Raw genomic sequence first — 5,913 nt, 5'->3', positions numbered from 1 at the left:
GATGCCCCCGCTCCGGAGGCTGTGATGCGAGCAGCCCGGCGCTGCGGTGGGCAAGGGTCGGGCCTGGGGCAGGAGACTCCTCCATTGGCATTGTCCTGTCTCCAACACGGCACCTCCAGACGGTTCTGCACAGTCATGGGGTCATCACAGGGTCCCAGACTGGGAGGGACCTGAAGGATAGCAGGGTCCAACCTTTCCTGGTGAAGCACGGAATCATCGAAATGGTTTGGGTTGAAGGGACCTTAAAGCTCCTCCAGCTCCAACCCCTGCCATGGGCAGGGACCCCTTCCACTGGAGCAGCTTGCTCCAAGCCCCTGTGTCCAACCTGGCCTTGAGCACTGCCAGGGATGGGGCAGCCACAGCTTCTCTGGGCACCCTGTGCCAGCACCTCAGCACCCTCACAGGGAAGAGCTTCTGCCTAAGAGCTCAGCTCAGTCTCCTCTCTGCCAACATGACCCAGAGTCGATGGCCCAGCACCCTGCCCAGTCGAACCCTAAGTGTGCCCAAGTGCTGGGGAGCCCACTGCTTCCCTGGGGAGATTATTCCAGTGGCTGCTTGTTCTCAGTGTGAAAACCTTCCCCCTTACACCCAGTGGAATCTCCCCAGGAGTAACTTGTCCCCATCACCCCTCCGCTTTTCCATGGGACTCCTTGCTAAAAGGGAGTCTCCATCTTCTTTGTAGCCACTCTTTAAATACTTGGGAACTCTCTGCCTTAGAATTGTCTCTGTTTCCTCAGCTCTGCATCCTGAGATGCACCCACAGCCTAGCAAGCTCAGCACAACTGCAGGGAGCCCTATGCACACTGGGGTGTCCAGTGCCCCCCTTGCAGCACTTCGGGAGCATTTACATCCACCCCATGCTCCATCACATCCTTCCTCCATCCCCAGGAGCTGCAGGCAGTATTGGTGGTACCCACCAAGAAAGTGGGTGCTGAGAGCATCTGGGGTCCCCTCAAGCACCTCACTGCCAGGGTGTCCCCAGAGCCAGGCTGTACCCCAGAGCCATCCCCCGGAGCCTGGCCAAGGGGGTTCAGGTCCTTCCAGACTCTGCCACTGAGGATTTCCTGCCCCTTGCCACCGGTGCTGGATTAGCCAGCCTTGGACAAAGCAGGCTGGAATTAGGCAGCCTAAGCTATTCCTGCCAGGGTAAAACCATCACGGAGCTCTCCCCCTGCTACCCTGAATGGGAGCAGATGTGGGAATCTGCCCCTGGAGCTTCCTCCAGGGAAAAAGCTTTGGAGTTCCCTCCTGGAGCAGAGTTTTTTATTGAGTGGCTGAAACCAAACCAGGAACAAAAATGGGATTAAACCCCTGGGGGGGGAGGAAGGAAGTGGAGCCATGATCCTCCCTGGGCTTTGTCTTTATTGGTAATCCCATCAGTGACAGCTGTATTCTTAGTAACAACCAACCATGGCACTTCCCATCCCTGCTCCTCAGAGCTGCTCGAGCTCAGCCACAGCATCCAGATGTTGGTAGCACCACAGCACCCAGATGTTGGTAGCACCACAGCACCCAGATGTTGGTAGCACCACAGCACCCAGATGTTGGTAGCACCATAGCACCCAGATGTTGGTAGCATCACAGCACCCTCTGCTTCAGCATCCTGTTTCATGTGCGTTTGGTCCCTTTCTCCTCCCTGCCTGCCCAAATCCACTCCTTCCCTTGATGAAGCTGCCAGCTTCCAAAGGTTTGAGTCACCACATGGATGGAGTGGAAAAGCCGGAGGGATGTGACAGCCAGGACTGCGCCAGCAGGCTGATAGAAAGGGTTATGAACAGCTCTGGAGCACAGTGGAGGCAGAACCAGGGTGGGGAAACTCATGGGGCTGGGTGTTTGCTGCTGTGCCCACATGGGCTGTCTGCTTTAGGGACAAAGAGGGATTCTGGGCCACTGTGTCCTGCTGTGGGGCTGCTTTGGCCTCACACCCGATGCACACGCTTGCAGTTGTCACAGCGCCCTCAATCACTGCCCTCATCCCAAAGTCTTCTTCCCTGGCACTGCCCACTTTCCACAGGCCTTGGTTGGAAGCTGTTAGAGGGTGTTTGCCTGCACAGGAATGCGGTGGCATGAGCCCAGCACAGAGAGGGAGCACTTCCCAAGCAGGGTTTATCACCTCCCGAGAATGAGAGGCTCTGGTCCTCACGGCTCCTGCTGAGGGCAGGATCAGCAGTGGGGAGCCCGAGCTCCAGGCAGAGGCGCCCATCAGCAGCCTGGCTCTGGGCCTGCAGGGGTTCACAGGCAGGCTGTGGAATTCGTAGGAGTGGTGAGAACGGCAGGGCCCAGACAGCTCCCGGTGCAGGGAGCAGCAGCCGGGAGCACCAAGGCCACCGCTGCGGGGGCACCAGCTCTCACATCCAGCACCGAGGTGGGGGGAACAGCAGCACAGCGCAGCCCCCACAGCCAGGCCTGCCTGAGAGCAAGGCTCCCTGTGCAATGATCTCATGGGGAGGGCCCCAGGGAGAAGCCAAGCCCCATGGATCCTGTGGGATAACAACTGCTCCCTGCCATGGCTCCTCAGAGGCATCTGGGGGAGTGAACCTGCACTGACACTGCAAGGCTCCCACTGGGAGGGAGGGTAGCCCTAGGGCTCCTCCAAGATTGATGCTTCCGGCTCCTACCATGCAGCCACAAGCTCCAGGACCAGATGGATTCACACACTGGTCACTGGGCAGGATGGATTCACACACCGGGTCACTGGGCAGGATGGATTCACACACCGGGTCACTGTGCAGGATGGATTCACACACCGGGTCACTGGGCAGGATGGATTCACACACCGGGTCACTGGGCAGGATGGATTCACACACAGGTCACTGTGCAGGATGGATTCACACACCGGGTCACTGTGCAGGATGCATTCACACACAGGTCACTGTGCAGGATGCATTCACACACCGGTCACTGTGCAGGATGCATTCACAGATCGGGTCACTGTGCAGGATGCATTCACACACAGGTCACTGTGCAGGATGCAGTCACAGATCGGGTCACTGGGCAGGATGCATTCACACACACAGGTCACTGCAGGATGGATTCACACGCAGGTCACTTTGCAGGATGCATTCACACACAGGTCACTGTGCAGGATGGATTCACACGCAGGTCACTGTGCAGGATGCATTCACACACACCGGTCACTGTGCAGGATGCAGTCACACACACCGGTCACTGTGCAGGATGCAGTCACACACAGGTCACTGTACAGGATGCACTCACACACAGGTCACTGTACAGGATGCAGTCACACACCGGTCACTGTGCAGGATGGATTCACACACACAGGTCACTGTGCAGGATGGATTCACACACAGGTCACTGTGCAGGATGCAGTCACACACAGGTCACTGTACAGGATGCAGTCACACACCGGTCACTGTGCAGGATGGATTCACACACACAGGTCACTGTGCAGGATGGATTCACACACAGGTCACTGTGCAGGATGCATTCACACACACAGGTCACTGTGCAGGATGCATTCACACACACAGGTCACTGTGCAGGATGCATTCACACACACCGGTCACTGTGCAGGATGCATTCACACACACCGGTCACTGTGCAGGATGCATTCACACACACCGGTCACTGTGCAGGATGCATTCACACACACAGGTCACTGTGCAGGATGCATTCACACACACAGGTCACTGTGCAGGATGCATTCACACACACCGGTCACTGTGCAGGATGCACACACACCGGTCACTGTGCAGGATGCATTCACACACACCGGTCACTGTGCAGGATGCATTCACACACACAGGTCACTGTGCAGGATGCATTCACACACACCGGTCACTGTGCAGGATGCATTCACACACACCGGTCACTGTGCAGGATGCATTCACACACAGGTCACTGTGCAGGATGCATTCACACACAGGTCACTGTGCAGGATGCAGTCACACACACAGGTCACTGTGCAGGATGCAGTCACACACACAGGTCACTGTGCAGGATGCATTCACACACACCGGTCACTGTGCAGGATGCATTCACACACCGGTCACTGTGCAGGATGGATTCACACACAGGTCACTGTGCAGGATGCATTCACACACAGGTCACTGTGCAGGATGCATTCACACACCGGTCACTGTGCAGGATGCATTCACACACCGGTCACTGTGCAGGATGGATTCACACACCGGTCACTGTGCAGGATGCATTCACACACACCGGTCACTGTGCAGGATGCATTCACACACCGGTCACTGTGCAGGATGCATTCACACACCGGTCACTGTGCAGGATGGATTCACACACCGGTCACTGTGCAGGATGCATTCACACACCGGTCACTGTGCAGGATGCATTCACACACCGGTCACTGGGCAGGATGGATTCACACGCAGGTCACTGTGCAGGATGGATTCACACACCGGTCACTGTGCAGGATGCATTCACACACCGGTCACTGTGCAGGATGCATTCACACACAGGTCACTGTGCAGGATGGATTCACACACCGGTCACTGTGCAGGATGCATTCACACACCGGTCACTGTGCAGGATGCATTCACACACCGGTCACTGTGCAGGATGCATTCACACACCGGGTCACTGGGCAGGCTCCCAGCCTGGGATCTGTGCCCTGGTGCTGCTGCCAGCTCGGGAACGAGCCGTGGCGAGGCTGTGGTGGGGTCACGGGGGGGGGACCATGCCCTTGGCGCCCATCCGCAGCCCGGGACCAGGCTGATCCCGGCGCCCTCTCCCGGGAGCAGAGCAGCTCCGCACCGCAGGGCCGCGGCGTGCCCGGAGCCCCAGCTCCAGACCGGGAAGCGAGCGGCGGCAGGGGAAGCGCTTCAGCAGCAGCGGGGCTCAGGAGCCGCGGGGATAACGGCCGGAGCCGTGCGGGAGGGACGGGGCCGCGCTGCTCCCGCTAAGAGCACACCAGGACCGGGTTCACCGCGCTGCCTGCTCCCGGGGGCTCTGCTCCCACCCCTGAAGCAGGCGGGGGTCGGTACACACGGGCCTGCAGGGTGCCGTGAGCAGAGCAGGGATGTGCTGGTTTCGAGCAGGACAAGCAGCAGCGCTGCTGTGCGCAGACCTCACCAGCTCCAGGCAGATGATCCTGGGTGCCCAGGTCCTCTCCCAGCCACATCAAGCCCGGGCACAGACAGGCGTTACAGCTGATCCGAACTCAGGTTACAGCTGTGAGCACCAGCCCTGCTCCCCATCACCAACACTACATTCCCTTGCCAAGAACAGCATCCTCTCTGGGCTGATGCCACCCCAAGCAGTCTCACTGTACTTGGCCTGCTCTCCACCTGACACAGGCTTGGAGGTCACTGTCTCCTCTGGCTGTTCACTGCTTCTTCACACCCAGCCTTTTGCTAAAACTGATGCTACTGTGATGCTCAGGGAGCTGGTTTGGCTCACAAGGGGCAGAAAACAGACATTTCCAGTTGTTGTAGATGGTTTCCCAAGTTTCAGAGTCCCAGACTGGTTTGTACTGGAAGGGACCTTAAAGCTCATCCAGCTCCAACCCCTGCCACAGGCAGGGACCCCTTCCACTGGAGCAGCTTGCTCCAAGCCCCTGTGTCCAACCTGCCCTTGAACACTGCCAGGGATGGGGCAGCCACAGCTTCTCTGGGCACCCTGTGCCAGCGCCTCAGCACCCTCACAGGGAAGAGCTTCTGCCTAAGAGCTCAGCTCAGTCTCCCCTCGGGCAGGTTCAAGCCATTTCCCTTGGCCTGTCCCTCCATCCCTTGTCCCAAGCCCCTCTCCAGGTTTCCTGCAGCCCCTTTAGGCACTGGAGCTGCTCTAAGGTCTCCCCTTAAGGAGCCTTCTCCAAGGCTGAACAACCTGAGCTTCAGAGTTGAACATCAGCACTGGTGCAGTGCAGACAATAATCCTCTGCATTCCCACTTGGGTAACCTCATCCTGTCAGCTCTGCAGCAGCAATTA

Source organism: Neopsephotus bourkii, unplaced genomic scaffold, assembly GCF_033783945.1.
Source record: "Neopsephotus bourkii isolate Nb327-2 ecotype Australia unplaced genomic scaffold, CSIRO-AGI_Nbou_v1 NB_1749, whole genome shotgun sequence".
Classification (NCBI taxonomy): domain Eukaryota; kingdom Metazoa; phylum Chordata; class Aves; order Psittaciformes; family Psittacidae; genus Neopsephotus; species Neopsephotus bourkii.
The sequence above is the reverse complement of the archived record's forward strand: the minus strand, read 5'-3'. Positions refer to the sequence as shown.